Raw genomic sequence first — 22179 nt, 5'->3', positions numbered from 1 at the left:
ATACTCCAGGTGTGGTCTCACTAGGGCTCTGTACAACTGCAGAATGACCTCTTTGCTCCTGTATTCGATTCCTCTTGTTATAAAGGCCAACATGCCATTCGCTTTCTTCACTGCCTGCTGTACCTGCATGCTTACTTTCATAGGCTTTCTTTATTCTTCCAAATAGTCATCTTTGCTAAGCTAAATAGGAAGCACAGTGGCACAGTGGTGCTGCTGCTGCCTTATCGCGTTAGAGACCCAGGTTTGATCCTGACTACGGGTGTTGTCTGTGCGGAGTTTGCACGTGTGGGATTTCTCCAGGTGCTCCGGTTTCCTCCCACATTCCAAAGACGTGCAGGTTTGGAGGTTATTTGGCTTCTGTAAATTGTCCCCAAGATGCTAACGTGGGATAACATAGCTCTACTGCAGGGGCCAGCAACCTACGGCCCATGGGCTGGATCCGGCCCTTAACCCGAAATCATCCGACCCGCAGGCGTATTTTTTTTCAATTCGTTTTCGCGACCTGAGAACTGTAGCCAGTCCCGGGGACGTGAGCTGATGTGGGAACTGCAGCTCGTCCCGGGGCACGCAGGCGACCTGGGCGCTACAGCCCGCCCCGGGGCAGGCGAGCCGACCTGGGAACTGCAGCCAGTCTCGGGGCACATGAGGGACCTGGGAACGGCAGAAAACTAATTGAAAAACACGTGAAAATGAACGCGAAAAACAACACCAAGTGTCACACTATGGCGATAGATGTGGCCCTCCATCTGCTCACAGACATGGGTCCTGGTCTCTATGCAGAACAAGGTTGCCAACTCCTGCTCTGGTGCATGGGTGATCGCTGGTCGGTGTGGTCATGGTGGACCGAAGAGTCTGTCTCATACGCTGCATCTCTAAAACTATTTCTTAAAACTAGATACAAATTTACGTATTCTACTTTGCAGATCACAATAACTTTATAACTAAGGTATTTTAAGTTATTATTATATTTAATTTGTCATCTTTACGCGAACAATGCATTTGCTTTAGGTCACCAAAAGAAATGTTGTATTATTAACTATTTATTTAATTAATAGTAAGACTTGTTTTCTTTCAAACCACCACTGCAACACTTATGATTATGGAATGCCCTGACTCATAGTTGGAAGATCACAACAAAATACAAAGTTGCAGCTGAATGAGTGTAATTCTTCCTGTTTTATCAGTATCCACTAGAACTGTATACTATTATATCCAGATGCAAAGATGATATTGCATGATGCACCAAAGAGGAAATATGAAGAATATATTTCCTTGAGCACCAAAGGCATCCATTCCACAAATACATGAGCGGCACGGTGGCGCAGCGGTAGAGTTGCTGCCTCACAGCCCCAGAGACCCGGGTTCCATCCCGACTACGGGTGCTGTCTGGACGGAGTTTGTACCTTCTCCCTGTGACCTGCGTGGGTTTCCTGCCACACTCCAACGACGTGCACGTTTGTAGGTTAATTGGCTTTGTAACGTTGTAAATTGTCCCTAGTGTGTGTGCAGGATAGCGTTAGTGTGCGGGGATCACTGGTCGGCGCAGACTCGGAGGGCCGAAGGGCCTGTTTTCGCGCTGTATCTCTAAACTAAAATTAAACTAGTACACATTGCAATACAAATAAACATTTGTGCTTTCAAGTAATACGTTGAATAATTACAAAACTATCTGCAGCATGTCAGCTAATGCATGTGGCAAATTGGGGGGCTGGGGGGGGGGGGGGGGGGTTGGGGGGAGGGGAGTCAGTCGACCCCACGACAGAAGGGGGAGGAGTTGTACAGTTTGATAGCCACAGGGAAGAAGGATCTCCTGTGGTGTTCTGTCCTGCATCTTGGTGGGACCAGTCTGTTGCTGAAGGTGCTCCTCAGGTTGACCATAGTGTCATGGAGGGGGTGAGCTGTATTGTCCAAGATGCTCCGCAGTTTGAGGAGCATCCTCCCCTCCAAGACCACCCTTTAAGGTGAGAGATCAAAGATTTAATCTTTGAATTAATCTCAGGGGCAACTTTTTCCACACAGAGGATGGTGGGGATATGGAATGAGCTGCCAGAGAATGTAGTTGAGGCAGCTACTATTAGCAACATTTAAATGATGGTTGGATATTGTTAGGAAAGGTTTAGAGGGATATATGGGCCAAACACAGCAAGTGGGATTAGTGTGGATAGGGCATATTGGTCGGCATGGGCAGGTCGGGCCAAAGGGCCTGTTTCTGTTCTGTATGACTATCTGTGAGAGAGAGGGAGAAAATGTTTGTCAATCACAGAGAAGATGAGGGAGGGATGGGTAGAACAAAGGGATATCTCAGGCAGGATGAGACCAACTGAGTTAATGTGGAAGTTAAAATCAGATGATGCTTGTTCGTCTGTGTTCTTTATTACCTGTAAAAAGCCTTGGGATGTGCCCAACAGCCAAACTATACTGGTAGAAAGAAAAACTGAGTGAAGAACTAGAGATGGATGACTGGCAGAAATGGCCAGTACTGATAGAAAGAACGAAAGACAGACATCTCACATCTTTGTTAGCAGCAACACTAACATAGACAATGAATAACCTGGGTAGACAAAAGTGCTGGAGAAACTCAGCGTCTATGGAGAGAAGGAATTGGCAACGTTTCAGGCCGAAACCCTTCTTCAGACTGATGTAGGGTGGGGGGGGGGGGGAAGAAGAAAGGAAGAGGAGGAGCCAGAGGGCTGAGGGAGAGCTGAGAAGGGGAAGAGAGCAAGGGCTACCGGAAATTGGAGAAGTCAATGTTCAAGCCGCTGGGGTGCAGACTGCCCAAGCAGAATATGAGGTGCTGCTCCTCTAATTTCCGGTGGTGCTCACTCTGGCCATAAAGGAGGCCCAGGACAGAAAGGTTGGATTCGGAATGGGGAGTTGAAGTGCTGAGCCACTGGGAGATCAGGTTGGTTAATGCGGACCGAGCGGAGGTGTTCGGCGAAACGATCGCCAAGCCTACGCTTGGTCTCACCGATGTAGAGCAGCTGACATCTAGCACAGCGGATGCAATAGATGAGGTTTCTGTGCCACATTAACTAATTTGGTCTCGCCCTATATATCATAGAAATATTCTCTTTCTGTCCATCCCTCTCCTACCTTCTCTGCGACATGAAAACTAACATTTCTTTCTCTCCCAGTTAAAATAACAAATCTTTCTCTTCCTACGAATGCTGCCTAACCCACTAGGTGTTTCTAGCATTCCAGAGCAGGTTTACAAGAATGATCCCAGGAATAAGTGCATTAACTTATGATGAGCATTTGTCTGCACAGGGCCTGTACTCGCTGGAGTTCAGAAGAATGAGGGGGGACTTCATTGAAACGTACAGAATAGTGAAAGGCTTGGATAGAGTGGATGTGGAGAGGACTGGTCTAGGATTAGTTTAGGACTCAGAATTAAAGGAATTTCCTTTAGGAAGGAGAAGGAAATGGATGTCTTCAGTCGGAGGGTGGTGAATCTGTGGAATTCTTTGCCACAGAAGGCTGTGGAGGCCAAGTCAGTGGATATTTTTATTAAAGCAGAGATAGATAAGATTATTGATTAGTATGGGTGTCAAGGGTTATGGGGAGATGTCAGAAGAATGCGGTCAGGAGGAAGACGTGGATCAGCCATGATTGAATGGCGTAGACTTGATGGGCCAAATGGCTTAATTCTGCTCCAATCACATGACTTCATGATTCCCTGTTTTGAATGCAGATTTTCAGCACCTACAGCATTTTCAATTTTCATGTTCCTTTTGGTTTCAAGATCCAGTGACAGCTCTGACCTTCAACATGTTTCTTTGTTTGTTCTCTCTCTCTCTCTGTAACAGGCCCCGTTAATCTGTCACAAGCTTCAGTGTTGTAAGCACTGCAACCATCTTGGCAAATCTGGCTTCATACTATCTGAATAATTCATCTGATTTACTCCCTCTGTGACTTGTTTTCCAGCTTTCCAATGAAGTCTTCAATCAGAAACGTTAATCGATTTATCTTCCACAGATAGTTTTGTTTAGAGATACAGCATGGAAATAGGCCCTTCGGCCCACCAAGTCCAGGCTGACCAGCAATCACCTCAACACTAGTTCTATCCTACACATTAGAGCCGATTTACAGAAGCGAATTAACCTACAAACCTGCACATCTTTCGAATGTGGCAGGAAATCGGAGCATCCAGAGAAAACCCACGCGATCACAGGTAAAACGTTCAAAGTTTGTACAGACAGCACCCGTAGTCAAGATAGAACAAGGGTCTCTGGCACTGAAAGGCAGCAACTCTAACACTGCCTGGACATGCTGAGTGTTTCTTCCACTGTTTGTCACTTATTATAAAATAGCAAGTATAAGAACATACAAGGATGGGCAGAAATTCTGTGGCATTTGCTAACAGGTGTGATTATATGGGGAAAAAATTAGGTTTGATTTAAAGGAATGTTTAGATGTTTAGATGCCAGCAGTGCTTTGTCCCACAATGACTGCCTGTCTAAACAAAACCAAAACACCACTGGTGCTGAAAATACTCAGTAGATCAGACAGCATTGGTGGAGAGGAAAAGACCACTATTGTTTCAATTACTGATCTTTTACCAGAACAGGGCTAAACAGATTTTCAGACACAGGGAAAGGAGAAGAAGGATAGAACAACAGAAAAGGTCTGTGTTTGGGTAGAGTGCAGGAGAGATCATGAACTAGATGTTCCAGCTTTACATTCCAGGCTATTTGAGCCATGACCAAATCTTGTCTAGACCTCTAAATGCACCTAACAAACAGACCTACAGATGAAGATAAATGCTGGAGTAACTCAGCGGGACAGGCAGCATCTTTGGATAGAAGGAATGGGTGACGTTTCGGGTTGAGAACCTTTATCAGACTGAGGGTCAGGGGAGAGGGAGTCACAGATAATGGAGGGTAAGGTGTGAAAATGAGACGTCAAAGGAGATGGAGATCAAGGAAAGTGTAGAATAGATACGATACAATAGAACTTTATTTATCACATTAGGAAAAATGATCTGCCAACAGTCATGAAACACAAGATCATTGTTAGCTAGCAGAAGGTGACAACGGAGCATGCTGAGATAAATTTTAATCGGGGGACAGTCAAACTAGTCGGAGAATTAGGATGGGGAAAGGGAAAGCAAGGGTTACTTGAAGTTAGAGAAATCAAATTTCATACCGCTGGGGTGTAGGCTGCCCAAGCGAAATATGAAGTGCTGTTCCACCAATTGAGCTGGGCCTCACTCTGACAATGGAGGAGGCCCAGGACAGAAAGGTCAGTGTGGGAATGGGAGGGGGAGTTAAAGTGTTTAGCAACCGAGAGGTCAGGTAGGTTCAGGCGAACTGAGCGGAGGTGTTCAGCGAAATGATCGCCGAACCTGCGTGGTCTCGCCGATATATAGGAATCCACACCTGGAACACCTGGAATACAGTAGATGAGGTTGGAGGAGGTGCAAGTGAACCTCTGCCTCACTTGAAATGACCATTAGGGTCCTTGGACGGAGTCGAGGGAGGAGGTGTAGGGACAAACAGACTTACTCCAGGAAATTTTTTTAATCTCTATTTCACTCAACCCGATAAGTAAGCGAGACTCGGAGTAAATAGTACGAAGGACCCACAAGTATACTTTGAAGCATAGTACACCATAATATATCTGTGTGTACTTCATATGATACTCAAGTTATTTTTAATCCTCCAGGCGAAAAAATTGAATTAAGCAGCTTTGAAGTATAAATAAACAGAATATATGGTAGAGAAGTTATAGTCAATGCTCATAAGATGCATGCTGAAAAACATTAGGTCAACTGACAAGGAAGAATATTCAAACAGTCGTGGAGCTGTCGGCAGGTATCTTGGGGCATCGACCAAGGAACATGAATATTTCAGAATATGTTTGCACTTGAAGTATTGAGGTTTTTGGCACATTACTGCACATGAAAAGATAATTGCAGTTCTTTTTTTTAATAAACTTATGTGAAGTAATATTCAGTTCGCCATTTCCCAAGGCACTCTCCTAGCTTCCCAAAGTTTAAAATTTTTTTTTTTTTTTAAAAATTCAATTTATTGTCATTGCACTTTTCAGTGCAACGAAATGGTTTAGCCTGCAGTCATAACATAGAATAAATAACAAACACTCAACACAGTTTAAAGTCCCAAAGTCATTGTCTCTTCCCTCCTTGCTCTCCCTCTGCGCTGAGGCAATCCAAGCCTCTGATGTTGCGACCCAGCCGGTGATGGTAAGTCCCGCGGCTGAATCCGTGCTCCGCAAACGGGCCGGTTCAAACTCCGCAACCCGGGACGGTCGAAGCTGCCGAAGCTGCCACCTTCCAGTCCAGCGGACGCAGCTGTAGTTGCGGGAGCTCCGGAAAAACAGGTCACCACCTGTGCCCTGCGAGCTCACGATGATGTCGTCCACTGGCCTGCGGTTTGATCAACAGAACAAAAATATTGCTGGGAATCTAATTTCGGGTGCAGGTACACCAGACGGGTGAAATCAGCATTAATACTTTCTTCATTCCAGTGTTTTCCATTGGAAAGGCTGCCCATTGCAAAGGAACTTGGTCCATAAGCCCAGCCACAACTTGATTACAGCCGAGATAGCCATGGAATGCAATGCTATGAAGCAACACCAACATTGATTTCAGCTGACAGCATGCAGCCCAACTGTGCACTGATAAACCTATGGGCAGAAATTTGCCTTCATGGTTGTATATGGAAAATAATTTGAATGCAATGTTCAGCTGCTATTGTGTCCTGCATCTTGTACATGATTTACATATACAGTAAGCATTTAGTCCAAAACAGATTTGAACTCAGTACAGACTGATGTCAGGCAATGGCGTGTCAATGCCTCAATAATGTTATCAATCCTTCTTGCCACAATGCTGCATTTAACTTTCAACAAACCTCCTGCTTGAATGGAGTTATAGTCACACAGCACAGAAAACAGGCCCTTCGGCCCAACTTGCCCATGCCGACCAAGATGCCCCATCTACGGATGACTAACCAACCCACGTTTGGCCATATCCCTCTCAACCTTTCCTATTCATGTACTTGCCTAAGTGTCTTTTAAATTCAGTCGACTTCAGACCTTAGAGTGTGAGTGTGATTAATGGAGATGAAAGGACTATGTATTGTCAGCTAGACCCCCGTCCCCGCTCGTGAAGGTGGTAAATCCAACCCAGAGCCAATGTTTTTGGGAGGGAAAGAGAGAAAGCTTTTCGAAGTTGCTGGGGTTTATATTGTAATCTAAACCAATGTATAGTTTAGTTTAGAGATACAGCATGAAAACAGGCCCATCGTCCCACTGAGTACACCCTAATCAGAGATCACCCCATAAATATCACTATAACACTATCCTACACACTAGGGACAAATTACAATCTACAAAAGCTAATTAACCTACAAACCTGTACATCTTTGGGGCGTGGGAGGAAACCGGAGCACCTGGAGAAAACTGACATAGTCACACGGAGAACAAACAAACTCTGTACAGACAGCACCCGTAGTCAGGATTGAACCTGGGTCTCTGGCATTGTAAGGCAGCAACTTACTGCTGCGCCACTCTATACAGGCCCGTACGAAGCTTTTCAAAAAGGGGGGTGGCATGACAGGATTACAAAAAACTTAATGTGAAATGTGCGCGAAGTGTGAAGTCCCTCGATGCCAGGGGTTTTAGATGCTCTCTGATGCATTCTGAGCCTTATTTTGGAGCATTTTTGCACCAAATTTATGACCAATATATCAGAAATGAACAGGAACCTGAGAGGTAGCTTTTTCACACAAAGGGTGCTGGGTGTATGGAACGAGCTGCCAGAGGAGGTAGTTAAGGCGGGGTCTATCCTACTGTTTAAGAGACATTTGGACACGTACATGAATAGGACAGATTTAGATCGATATGGGCCTGACGGGTGTGAGTGGGACTAGTTTAGATGGGACATGTCGGTCGGTGTGGGCAAGTTGGGCTGAAGGGCCTGTTTCCACACTGCATCATTCAATGACTAAAAAGTGAAGAAGAATGTAGATAAGTAGTGCAGATTTGAAAGAGGAGTGAAATGTAAAGGCAGAGAGAGGTTTATGGGTGGAAAGGAACATAGGAAAGGAGGGGGGAGAGTGGGCTTGAGCAGATGGGTGAAAGGAAAATAGTCACAAAGTGCTGGAGTCACTCAGTGGGTCAGGCAGCATCTGCGGAGAATATGAATAGGCGATGTTTCACAGAGTGCTGGAGTAACTCAGTGAGTCAGGCAGCATCTGTGGAGAACATGGATAGGTGACATGTCACAGAGTGCTGGAGTAACTCAGTGGGTCAGGCAGCATCTCTGGAGAAATGGTATAGATTATATTTCGGGTCAAGACCGTTCTTCAGTAATATTCATGGTGTGACATGCATAGACATTCCTGAATGTTACCCAAACCATCGTGAGCTACTTTGTTACGGTGCTTGCCCTCTCCTATAATGTCTCTGCTGCCTTGGGTGATGCAGGACAGGACACAAGCTTTGGGACACGGTGTGAAGCTGTTGCCGTCTGGCCCAGCATGGTAAAAACCTGGATGGAGTGGATTTGGAGAGGATGTTTCCACTAGTGGGAGAGTCTAGGACCAGTGGCCACAGCCTCAGAATTAAAAGACATTCCTTTAGGAAGGAGATGAGCAGGAATTTCTTAAGTCAGAGGGTGGTGAACTGTAGAATTCATTGCCACAGACAGCTGTGGAGGTCAAGTCAATGGACATTTTTCAGGAGGAGATTGATAGGTTCATGATTGATACGGGTGTCAGAGGTAATGGGGAGAAGGCAGGAAAATGGGTTTGAGAGGGAAAGATAGAGTCATAGAGTGATACAGTGTGGAAACAGCATGCCCCATCTGCACTAGTCCCACCTGCCCACGTTTGATCCATATCCCTCCGAACCTGTCCTATCTATGTACCTGTCTAACTGTTTCTTAAATGTTGCGATAGTCCCTGCCTCAACTACCTCCTCTGGCAGCTTGTTCCATACACCTACCACCCTTTGTGTGAAAAACATACCCCACAGATTCCTATTAAATCGTTTGCCCCTCACCTTAAACTTATGTCGTCTGCTCCTCGATTCACTTAATCTGGGCAAAAGGCTCAACCATATCTATTCAAATCATGATTGTATACACCTCTATTAGATCATCTCTCATCCTCCTGTGCTCCATGAAATAGTCCCAGCCTACTCAACCTCTCCCTATAGCTCTGGCTCTCTAGTCCTGGCAACATCCTCGTAAACCTTCACTGTAACCTTTCCAGTTTGATGACATCTTTCCTATAACATGGTGCCCAGAATTGAACACAATACTCTGAATGCGGCCTCACCAACGTCTTGTGCAACTGCAACATGACTTCCCAACTTCTATATTCAGCCTGGCCCACTGAGTTACTCCAGCACTCTGTGAAACGTCACAGAACAGGGCAAGATTAGCAAGTTTGCTGATGATACAGAAGTGAGTGGTTTTGCAGATAGTGAAGATGGTTGTGAAAGATTGCAGCAGGATCTGGATCAATTAGCCAGGTGGGCAGAGGAATGGTTGATGGTTGCATGGTTCCTTGAAGGTCGTGTCGCAGGTATATCAGGTGGTCAAAATGTATTTTGGCACTTTGGCCTTCATCAGTCAGAGTATTGAGTATAGAAGTTGGGAGGTCATGTTGCAGTTGTATAAGACTTTGGTGAGACCGCATTTAGAATATTGTGTTCAGTTCTGGGCACCATGTTATAGGAAAGATGTCAAACTAAAAAGAGTACAGACATTCCATCCTGGATCAGTCCAATCAGGGTTGTGTCATCCGCAAACTTGAGAAGCTTGACAGAGGTGTCTGTGGAGGTGTCATTGGTGTGGCGAGAGTAGAGGAGAGGGGAGAGTACGCATCTTGCGGTGCTCCTATGCTGAGCGTTTGCGGGGCCGAGATATGCTTTCCCGCCTCACATGCTGCTTCCTGTCTGTCAGAAAGCTGGTGATTCACCGACAGAGGGGTATAGGCAGTCAACTCAGAAAGTTTGGAGCGTAGTAGCTCTGGCACAATGGTGTTGAATGCAGAGCTAAAATAAATAAAACAAAATCCTCGCATAGGTTCCCTGGCGGTCTAGGTGCTGGAGGATGAAGTGCAGGCCCAGATTGACTGCATCATCCACAGATCTATTGGCCCGATATGCAAAATGCAGAAGGTCCAGCAGAGGGATTGTGATATTTTTCAGCTTGGCCAGCACCAGCCTTTCAACGGTCTCCATGACTACAGAGGTCAGTGCGACAGGCCTGTAGTCCTTAGGACCAGTAATCTTCACCTTTTTGGGTACAGAGACAATAGTGGAAGCAGGCAGGGACTGGTTAAAAATGAGTAATTGGGTGTGAAGTGGTGATTGGAGTGGGAGTGTAGAAGGGCCCAGTCTTTGCAGACTGAGGTCAGGCTGTGAGTGGGTGTGAAGTGTTGGGTGGGGTGGGAAAGGGTCCACTCTTTTCATACTGGAGTCTTGCCTTAAGTAGGTGTGAAGTGGTGAATGGGAAGGAGAGGGTGCAGGGTCCATTCTTTGCAGACTGGAGTCTGGCTGTGTTTGTTGGGGAGGGGGTACCAGGGTTACGTTTCTGATTTTCAAACCTGCAGTAAAACTCATTCAGGTCATTCGTCAGCTGACGATTGTCCAAAGAGCGGGGGGCTTTCCTCTTATAGCTGGTGATTTCTTGCATGCCCTTCCAAACTGAAGAAGAGTCATTAGCTGAGAACTTGCTCCTCAACTTTCCTTGGCAGCTCTGATTCCTCTTCTCAGCTCTTTATTGATTAGGCTATCTTTTAACTCTTTAACGATTAGGCTATCGGCTTGACGCATATTTGCCCCCAACCCCCCGATCTCGAAATTGAAATGTTACATCTGTATATAATGATCCCATTAAAATGTGCATTTATGTCACAAACTATGGAATTCATATTTTTCAGTATTGTTATCAAGGAAAAGAAAGCAGTTCCAATTGTTTGATATTATTCATATGGAGGAGAAAATATAATAGCTCTAAAACCTACCTTTATTTTGCAATCTCACTAAAGATAATCCCCCTTTCCCTCTCCCCTCCCCCATCTCTCTCTCCCCTCCCTTCTCTCTCTCCCTATCCCCTCTCTCACATCCCCCCTCTTTCTTGCGGGGGGGGGGAAGAAGATGAAGGTGGCGCGGGCCCAGTGGGCAGGGGGGGATGAAGGTGGCGTGAGCCCAGCGGGGGCGGCGTGGACCCAGCGGGGGTGGCGTGGACCCAGCGGGGGTCATCGAGGGTGGTGTGGACCCAGTGGGGGTGGCGTGGGCCCAGCAGGGGTCAGCGAGGGTGGCGTGGACCCAGCGGAGGTCAGCGGGGGTGGCGTGGGCCCAGCAGGGGTCAGGGGGGGTGGTGTGGGCCCAGCGGGGGTGGCGTGGGCCCAGCAGGGGTGGCATGAGCCCAGCGGGGGTGGCGTGGGCCCAGCGGGGGTGGCGTGGACCCAGCAGAGGTCAGCGGGGGTGGCGTGGGCCCAGCAGGGGTCAGCGGGGGTGGTGTGGGCCCAGCAGGGGTGGTGTGGGCCCAGCGGGGGTGGCGTGGGCCCAGCGGGGGTGGCGTGAGCCCAGCGGGGGTGGCGTGGGCCCAGCGGGGGTGGCGTGGGGGGGAAGATGGCTTGGGCCCCGGCGGCGGGGGGAGGCGAGGGGAGCGGGCCCCGCCGCAGCGGCGTCTGGTGTTGGGGTTACAGCCGTTGGGTTCAGATTCAGCCACTCTTGCTCGGCGACGGGAGAACAGAGAACTGGCCGTTTCCAAAGTGGAAACGTTGATTTTTCCCCCCCGATTTTTTAAATTTATTTTCCCCCCCAATTTTTTTCTTTTTTTTGTGATTATTTCTTAGGGGGGGGAAAAAAAAGGGGGGTGCGGTCGCACCCAATGCACCCCCCCTTCGGACGGCCATGCTATATATGCAGTGATAGTACTTGCCTGAACTACCTTCTCTGGTGGCTTATTCCATATACTAATCTACAAGTCAAATGGAAGCAGTTCAACATACATCACCTCAACCTCAGAACCAAGGATATTCTAAATTTTGCCGACGAATTTCAGTACGCAGACGATACTTGCATATGAGCATGTTTGGAGATCAAACAAACCATTTTGGACTCATTCACTGCAGTGTACAAGCAAACATCTCTTAGTCTCGACCCGAAACCTCATCCATTCCTTCTCTCCAGAGATGCTGCCTGTCCCGCTGAGTTACTCCAGCTTTTTGTGTCTATCTCTACTAACCTGCTCCTGTGCAGAATCATTATTCAACAATAAAATAGCCATGACAGAAATACAATGAACCACCTGCATAACTTGGTGTTCACGATTCAGAGGTGGCAAAAATAAAAAGGGGATGAAATTTACCAGCAAGATATTTGGTATTAACATTTCATATCGTCATCACATTGGGATTTGCCCTACAGCCCAGTTTTTCTTGTGCAGGAGTTTCCCAAATGCTAGTATGCAGGTACTGCAAGTAAATAGCAAACAAACAGATTGCCTTTCCAAGGCAGCATTTGAAGACGGGTTCACCCGAGGTCAGGCAGCATCTCTGGAGAACATGGATAGGTGATGTTTCGGGTCAAAGCCCTTCTTCAGGCTGATTGTAAAGGCGGGGGAGGAGAAGAATGCTGGCAAAGGGGAGAGGCGGGACAAAGTGTGACATGTAATAGGTGGACACAGGAGGGTGGGGGGGAGGCAGATGTTTGGAACAAAGGCCAGAGATAAGAACAATAGGTGTCCAACAGGTTTGGAGGAGCACATTGTCAACTCAAGGAGAAGAAAGTAGCAGGGAAGGATGTGGGGAAGAACACAGGAAAGAAATAGGTGGGTGTCCAGGTGTTGCCCAGGAGAGAGAGGAGATTCATTTGTAGGTAAGGGTTAAAATGGTACGCACATACACATGGCGGCTCTGATTTGCTGATCCCTTGTATTTTCATTTGGCACTGCCAGATAATGATCAAGAGTAGGATTGTGGCAAGGCTTTTTTTTTTTCCGTGTACTGATGAAGCCAGCTAACTCAGCACAGATCCAAAAACGAAGAAAACATTCTCTTTACAGTTTTGTTAAGTCTGCTTTTGACTGTCTCAGTAAACTGTCCTTGTGCACTGGAACAACATGTCGTGACAGTGCTTCTAAAATATTGTCAATAAAGTAATTTAATTTATTGAAGTAATAACTTTACGAGGGGTAATCCCAAGTACAGCGTCCGCATTTAAAAGTATTCAAGTGGCTTTAACATTTACAATACTCTGCTGGTTAAATTTGCAACATTTAACACAATGGAGAAAATTTAACTGCCTGCCAAAAATGCTCCTGTTGTGATTTCTGTGGAAAAAACATTTTCATATACAATTTTTTGTAAACTAGTATCTGCAGTTTCTTGTTATTATATTTTCACATACAATGTTATGCATCGAGTTCGAACCATTAGATATATCTTGAACCAAACATGGTATACATAAGGTGTAGGAAGGAACTGCAGGTGCTGGTTTACACCGATGATAGACACAAAATGCTGGAGTAACTCAGCGGGACAGGCAGCATCTCTGGCTAGAAGGAATGTGTGACGTTTGCGGGTCGAAACCCTTCTTCGGACTCTGGGTGACGTTTCGGGTCGAGACCCTTCTTCAGATTCAGGGTTTGAAGAAGGCTCTTGACCCAAAACAACAACCTTTCCTTCCATCCAGAGATGCTGCCTGTGCCGCTGAGTTACTCCAGCATTTTGTGTCTATCAATGGTATACATAAGGGTCAGGTCCTTAAATTAGTGAATCAATCTCTTAATTAGTTCATCACTTCTGCTTCATAATGTTTTCGTTGTTTTACCCACTGCAGTTCTTTGTACAAAAGTCCTCGTGCCAATTTAAATGTTCTCCTTCATGTGCATGCAAGTTATTAATTATAAATGCTTTCAAAACATTAATACATCTCTGGCAGGTTTGTTTTTTTCATTCCAGAAATCAGAGCCAACATACTTATCTCCTTTTATTACTTGTATTTAACATGGGTGTGGAATAAATGTTCCAGTACTCAGTGATTTGGATTATTCAGAATCTCATGAACTCATTCACCTCAAAGCCTGTGTTATGAACAGGCCCATATCACAATTTGACAATGTGCCAAGTGCACTAGATCCACATTGAACAGCCTAGTTACACTACACTAGTTGCAAACTTTAACATTCAATTTATTTTTAATTGTTCTATAATTAAACACTATTTTTGAGAAACAAACATTAGAAATTGGATCCCTTTGTAAGTGCAATATCAATATATTATACAACTTAACTGTACCACAACAAAAAAAGTAATTAAAGATTATGCAATGTTATGTTGTTCTAAATTTGTTTTCGTTTTAAATTTGTTCCATCAGGACATTTTTTAAGTCAATGAAGAATTCTAGCACAATTAAAAGACGACTGCGTTTATACTTTGGAAATATATTAATTCATTTTGTATAACTCATAGAACATAGAACAGTGTAGCAGAGGAACAGGGCCTTTGGTCCACATTAACAGTGCCAACATTATGCCAACTTAATCTAATCCCCTCTGGCTGCATATGATCGACACCCCTCCATTCCCTGCCTATCCAAAAGTCTCTTAAATGCCACTATTGTATCTGCCTCCACCATCAGCCCTGGCAATTACGTCTGTGCAAGAAACATGCCCTGCACATCTTCTTTAAGTTAACCCTCTCTGATCTTAAAGCTATGTCCTCCACTGACATTTCCACCCTGGGAAAAAGATTCTGTCTGTCTACCTTCTCCATGACTCCCAATTTCATATACTTCTATTAAGTCTCCCCTTAACCTGACACTGCACAGAAAACAATCCAAGTTTGTCTAACCTCTCCATATAGCTCATACCCTTTAACCTGGCCACATTCCGGTAAACCTCTTCTCCACGAGGAGAGACACAAAAAGCTGGAGTAACTCAGCGGGACTGGCAGCATATCTGGAGAGACGTTCCAAAATGTCACCCATTCCGTCTCTCCAGAAATGCTGCCCGTCCTGCTGAGATACTCCAGCTTTTTCGGTTTAAACCAGCATCTGCGGTTCCTTCTTATACACTCTTCTCCACGTCCTTCCTCTAACATTACTACCACAACTGTACATAAAACTCCAAATACAAACAAAGCAAAGTTTCCTAAAGCTGCAACGTGACTGCCTGACGTACCCTCAATCCCTCATACAATGAAGCCATGCATTTGCCTTCTTTACGATCCTATCCACTTGTGTTGCCTCTTTCAGGGAGCTATGGACTTGGAACCCAAGATCGTCTTGTACATCAATGTCTTGCCATTAGCTGTATTCTTTCCCCTTGCATTTGGCCTCCCAAAGTGTAACACCTCACAAGTGCACAGATTGAAGTCCACCTGCTATTTCCCCACAAGTGATCTAAATCCCATCGTACCCTTTGACAGCCTTCCTTCCTGTTCGCATTTTCACTCCAATTTTGGCAAACTTACTAACCAACCCATCTACATTTACGTTGTTCATATAGATCACAAACAACAGAGGTCCCAGCATAGATCCCTGTAGCACACCACTGGTCACAGAACTCCAGCCTTCCACCATTATCCTATGGGTAAGTCAGTTCCAAAGCCAACTGCGTATGTACAAGGAATAGGTTACATTTTGGGTTGGAACCCTTGTTCAGACTGAGAGCCCTAGTCTGAAGAACCACTCTCAGGGGGATGAAAGACTCCTCTCACTCTGAAGAAGGGGTTCGACCTGAAGCGCCACCTATTCCTTTTCACCAGAGACGCTGAGTTACTCCAGCATTTTGTGTCTACCTTCTCATAAAACTTTGCTGCATTCACTGTCCGGCATGAACACACTTTCTTAGGTAATGAGAGCAAAACGATACACAATACTCCAGATGTTGTCTCATCTAGCCGGACACAATTGCAGCAAGACCGCCGTACACACTTAATCAAATCCTCCCATAATAAAGGCCAATTTACCATTTGCACCCGAATGTGTCTTTTGCGATTAGTGTAAAGCACACCCAGGTCTCCTTGAACATCAACACGACCCAGTCTCTCATCGTTTAATCGGTGCTCTGTTTCTGTTCTGTGCATTAGTGATTAACTTCACATATTGACACTGTATCCCATGTCTTCACCGATTCACTCCGTTTGTCCACATCCCCTCCAAATCCCCTTTACACCCTTCCCCAGTTTCACAATTCTGCTTCGATTCAGTGGCCCAACACCACCATCTCAAGGTAGGGAAGGTACCTTGATCCCCAAAATGAATTTAAACTCATTCATTCTTCTCAGGAACAGCAACTGCTAAAAACGTAGATAACTAATGCATCTAGTTTACAAGCAACAGGATGGTACAACTAACACGGAGGTTCTTTAATCTATTATGTGGCACTAGTTAAGAGAAAATTCAGGAATAATTCACAATCTTTTCAATATTGGTATTGTATTTTTAATGTTCAGCAATAAGACTAATGTAACTTTGACTTAACATCTCTATGTCATCCAAATTTGAACCTAAAACCTTCTGAGCAACAGATAGCACCATAAACGGACTCCTATTTATGTGAGCAAGAATTGCACAACCATTAAAAAACAATGATATCCAAGTACATTCTAATTGTGTAGGAAGGGACTGCAGATGTTGCTTTAAACCGAAGTTAGACACAAAAAGCTGGAGTAACTCAGCGGGACAGGCAGCATCTCTGGAGAGAAGGAATGGGTGACGTTTTGGGTCGAGACCCTTCGTCAGAGTCTGAGAGAAGAAATGGCTGACGTTTCGGGTCGAGACCCTTCGTTAGAGTCTGAAGAAGGGTCTCGACCCAAAATGTCACCCTTTCCTTCTCTCCAGTGATGCTGCCTGTCCAGCTGAGTTACTCCAGCTTTTTGTGTCTACATTCTAAGTGCATTTACAATGAAAAATAAAAGGCAATTCTTCCAAATTTAAGCAATCCTCCATTAAGTAAGGAAGTCTATCACCTTTCTAACTAAAATCCCCGCCATTATTTAATATACACATTTTTCAGTTAGAAAAACATAGAAACATAGAAAATAGGTGCAGGAGGAGGCCATTCGGCCCTTCAAGCCAGCACCGCCATTCATTGTGATCATGGCTGATCAGCTCTTAATCTAAGCAATTTCCTGACGACTCCCAGTCACATGACTTGGCATAAAAAGAACAGAAGGCAAAAATAATAAGTGAAAAATCTTGACAGGTTTAGTACAGTTAAAACGGGACAGTTCAGTACAGTGCACAGAACTATAAGCATTCAGTCTTAATGGATTAGCTCGATTAGCAGTTACAGAAGACAGGCAACCTGAAGATCCAGTTGAAATGTTGCATGGCAACAAGCAGAGAAAGAGAAAGAAACATATATATTTTAGGTATTTTACATCATTACTTTAGAAACCTGCTTTCTAGAGGTATAACTTTGTTTTGGTGATACTAGTTAAAATGTATGATAGGTCCAGCAGTCAATTTCTACATTTATCTTTTTTTATTTTATACAGTCATGATTCAAAAACTGACTAAAAGGTGTAGAGGGGAACAAATGCTGAACTTGGAGCGAGGATTTAGATACACATTTGAAAAGCAATGTCCACTATTAACATTTGCTATCAGTCTGAAGAAAGGTCCAGACCTGAAACATCGCCTATCCATGTTCCCTCGAGATGCTGCCTGACCAGCTGAGTTACTCCAGCACTTTCCCCTTTTTTCCCATTAATAATAATTCAGTGGCCGAATGCGTATACAGTATCTAGAACCCACTATTCACAGGCCTACTGAGCCAAGGTAACGTCACAATCCTACATCAAAGGCAGACAATAAGTGTTTCCTTGTGGATGGTGTAGATTTCATGCACATGAATTGGAACGGATCAAACTCGCTTACGAGTAAAGTCAAAAGCAACTATGTTGGTTCTAAGACATTATAAAGCCCTATCATCTTAAGGGCCTGTCCCACTGTACGAGGTAATTCAAGAGTTCTCCCGGGTTTCCGCTGATTCGAACTCGGAGAATTACGGTAATAGTCGCTCATAGGTACTCGGGGCTCTCGTGCACATTTTTCAACATGTTAAAAAAACTTCACGAGCTTACCGGGTTTCCCGAATAACTGCCGTTAGCATTACGAGCCGCTAAGAGACGTCCCAAGCTCCGACGTACCCGCTACGTACATTCTACGTACTTACCACGAGTTTGATTTTTTTTTTAAACTCGGGAGAGCTCTTGGGTAAACTCGTATAGTGGGACAGGCCCTTTAATATCAGCTTTACTTAAACACTGACTTTGACGCAAGACTCTCTGAGGTGTCAACTCAGCTCAGTCTGCGCCACTCTCACCTCGAAATCAGAGCTGGAGATTTATGTACATAATTTGCATTGACATTTCAGCAGAATTCTAATGGCAAGATGCATACAACAGACTCAGTCTGTCTATTTAGATGAATGTTAAAAAACAACAAATGACATCCACAGCTCCAGAAACCCTTGGGTATCCGCTAGCTTGTGTAGAGTGTTGCAAGGATTTATTGCAGCCGGTCTTAGTCTCCACAGCCACGGACATAATCTGAGGCTCATAACATCTCTATTCACCATTTTTGCACATTAGGTTTTCGCTTGTTGCCATCCTTCAGGCTGAAGAAGGGTTCCGACCCAAAACGTCGCCCATTCCCTTTCTCCAAAGATGCTGGCTGACCCGCTGAGTTACTCCAGCTTTTTGTGTCTATCTTTGGTGTGAAGCAGCATCTGCAGTCCCTTTCCTTTCTTGAGATCCTTTCCTTTGCAAACTTTGCAAAGCTCATGTTTTGTATTCACATCTAATTATTGCATGATTTTTGGAGGCACTCTTGCCAATGTTAGGCATGGAATTATTCTCCCTGTTCTTCAATATTCTTTGAATGGTATTTAACAAGGTGACATAATAATAACAATAAGGTATAATGGTTTGATTGACATTCACAATCATGCGACTCACTATAGTTAAAAGTCATGGTAAATTAAATACTTGGAAAAAACAGAACAGCCATATAGGAGCTTCAAAGTTCACAGTAAAGCCTTGTTTTGCAGAACTAAGACTAGAGTCTGAAAAACAATCATGATGCAATGACCTGCAATTATTATATATAGCACTAACATTCCAATGCTCTTACTCAATGTTTACAGCAGTGCAATCTCACTCCCACTAACTGGAACAGCTAGCTATGCAACAACGAGTCACGCAACACAACGTGTTTATATAAGCATGAACACTAATATGTCTGTGCTCAAAGTCCTACCGTAAGCAAAAGTCAGAGACTTTTACTAATCTTTCCTCGGCATACGTAGAGCAAAATGGCATCAAATTTAATCCATGTCCGATAAGAGAATGTAGGATTTGAGAAAGCTCAAGTTGAGACTCGTGAGCTGCGAAGCCCACTTTATTAGTCTGAAGGAGGTCCCAACACAGAACATCACCTATCAATCCGAGGAAGGCTCACGAGCCAAAACGTCACCTATCACTCTGAAGGGTCTCAATCCAAACCATCATCTACAACTCTGAAGACGGGTTCCAACCCAAACGAAGAAGGGTCTCGACCTGAAACGTCACCCATTCCTAATCTCCAGAGATGCTGCCTGTCGCGCTAAGTTACTCCTGCATTTTGTGCCTCCCAACCCAAAACTTTACCTCTCACTTTGAAGAAGGGTCCCAACTCAAAACGTAATTTATCAAATATGGGTCCCGACTCGAAACTTTAACTATCCATGCTCTCCAGAGTGGCTGCCTGCACCACCGAGTTATTCCAGCATTTTGTGCCTTTCTTTTGTAAATCAGCTTCATGTATCTCCATTTTACTATCAATTTAAAAGCGTTCAGAGCTCTCATTAGCATTTCTGCATCTTTCAATGGTGTTCGAAACTAAAGGAAGTCAGGCGTGGCGTTTCCCCATTTTAGAATTGGTTGCTGCTCGTCATTATATATAAGACTGCAATATTTGTTTCTATTTCGCAAGACCCACTTTATGGGCCCATTTTCTGCACGTTCAATCAGTTGTAGTTTAAAAAGGAAGCACACTATGTAAATCACTTATATGAAATGAATTTTATTAAATATTACTTACTGTTGATCTTTTATATCTTTTTTAATGTTTATGAACCTTCATCAATAATTAAGATAGTGTAATAATGGGATTTATTGCACCCGTCTCATCTTTGAAGCTTTGAATAGTTGATTTTCTATCTTTGTTGTTCGCCGAAACTCATTTTATTTATTCCTTGGTTTGAATTTCTTGATGTGGAATGAAGTGACGGTTGCTCAAGTCAAGGACGGGAAGACTTGGAAGTTTTCCTTCCTGCAAGTGCTTGAGGCCTGAAGAGCTCACTCTAGCTGGGACAAGGCCTTAAGAGCTTGGGTTGTAGATGGCCTGGACAGCACTGACGAACCTGTGCACATCGTGGAAGTCAGTGAGTTGCTGAACACCCAGCACTTTCCAGGGTCAGGGGCCTTCTGCTGCACCCCTGCCTTCAGGTGCTTGTAAGATTATTTTCTTTCCCTTGAGAAATGGTGGTGCATCCAATCCAGAAAAGCTTGACATTTTTGATTAACCAGCTCCTCAATATCCTGGCCACTCTCATCTAACCAGTCCAGATTCATCTTGTGAAGGAAGGAACTGCAGGTGCTGGTTTAAACCAAAGATGGACACAAAAAGCTAGAGTAACTCAGCGGGCCAAACAGCATCTCTGGAGAGAAGGAATAGGTGACGTTTCGGGTCGAGACCCTTCTTCAAATTCATGTGGATTAGTCTTGGTCTAGAAGTCAAGAATCTTCTCATAGGTACCTGTTATGGCAGTCCACAAGATGACTCTGTGGTCCTGTGTGTTGGCAGCGAGAGGGTTTTCTGTGAGATACTGTCTGAAAAGAAGTGGCTTTGTGAGGTCCTGAGAGCTATGGCAATGATAGTCTTGTTGCAATGCTTCTGCAGAACCCGATGGTTAGGATTCACGTTTGTTTATGGAAACAATAGAGCAAACTTAGTAATTGTCAGTCCAGCGGTCAGACATAAAATACAGACACAAAATGCTGGAGTAACTCAGCATTACGGGTAGCATCTCTGCACAGAAGGAATGGGTGACATTTCGGATCGAGACTGAGATCCTTCTCCTTCTTCAGACAGAGTCAGGGGAAACGAGAGATATGGGTAAGGTGTGAAAATGAGAGATCAAAGGGGACGAAGCTCAAGGAAAATGTAGAATAAATCATTGTATGCTAGGGGAAAGTGACAATGAGGTGTACAAAGTAATATTTAATCAGGAGGATAGTAAAATTAGTCGGAGAACTAGGATGGGGGAGGGATGGAGAGAGAGGGAAAGCAAGGTTTACTTGAAGTTAAAGAAGACAATATTCATACCGCTGGGGTGTAAGCTGCCCAAACGAAATATGAGGTGGTGTCCCCAATTTGCGTTGGGCCTCACTCTGACAATGGAGGAGGCCCAGGTCAGACAGGTCAGTATGGGAATGGGAGGGGGAGTTAAAATGTTTAGCAACCGGGTGATCATATACGTCGAGGCGAACATAGCAGAGGTGTTCAGCGAAACGATTACCGAGCCTGTGCTTGGTCTCGCCGATATATATAGGAGTCTACAACCTGGAACAGCGGATACAGTAGATGAGGTTGGAGGAGGTGCAAGTGAACCTCTGCCTCACCTGAAAGGACAGTCAGGGTACATGGTTGAAGCATCTTTCCAGTCCCTTGTTTGGATGATTATACAGTGTCCTCCATAATGTTTGGGACAAAGACCCATCATTTATTTATTTGCCTTACTCCACAATTTGAGATTTAAAATAGAACAAAAATCACACGTGGTTAAAGTGCACATTGTCTGATTTTAATAAAGGCCACTTTTATACATTTTGGTTTCACCATGTAGAAATTACAGCTGTGCTTATACATAGTCCCCCCATTTCAGGTCACCATAATGTTTGGTACACAGCAATGTCATGTAAATGAAAGTAGTCATGTTTAGTATTTTGTTGCATATCCTTCGCATGCAATGACTGCTTGAAGTCTGCGATTCATGGACATCACCAGTTGCTGGGTGTCTTCTCTGGTGATGCTCTGCCAGGCCTGTATTGCAGCCATCTTTAGCTTATGCTTGTTTTGGGGGCTAGTCCCCTTCAGTTTTTTCTTCAGCATATTCAATTGGGTTCAGATCGGGTGATTGACTTG

General features: G+C 44.6%; 1 protein-coding gene and 1 long non-coding RNA gene across 3 annotated transcripts in view; one reads left to right on the top strand and one right to left on the bottom strand.

Moving 5' to 3' along the window:
- babam2 (BRISC and BRCA1 A complex member 2) overlaps positions 1-22179 on the bottom strand; it is a 182361-nt gene that overhangs the window by 84257 nt on the left and 75925 nt on the right. The gene's annotated exons all lie outside the window — the stretch shown is intronic.
- LOC116972959 lies at positions 4840-21460 on the top strand. Its single transcript, XR_004411962.1, has 3 exons — positions 4840-4885; positions 21156-21270; positions 21447-21460. It is a non-coding gene; the product is annotated as an uncharacterized LOC116972959 (long non-coding RNA).

Source organism: Amblyraja radiata, chromosome 5, assembly GCF_010909765.2.
Source record: "Amblyraja radiata isolate CabotCenter1 chromosome 5, sAmbRad1.1.pri, whole genome shotgun sequence".
NCBI lineage: Eukaryota > Metazoa > Chordata > Chondrichthyes > Rajiformes > Rajidae > Amblyraja > Amblyraja radiata.
The sequence above is the reverse complement of the archived record's forward strand: the minus strand, read 5'-3'. Positions and strand labels throughout refer to the sequence as shown.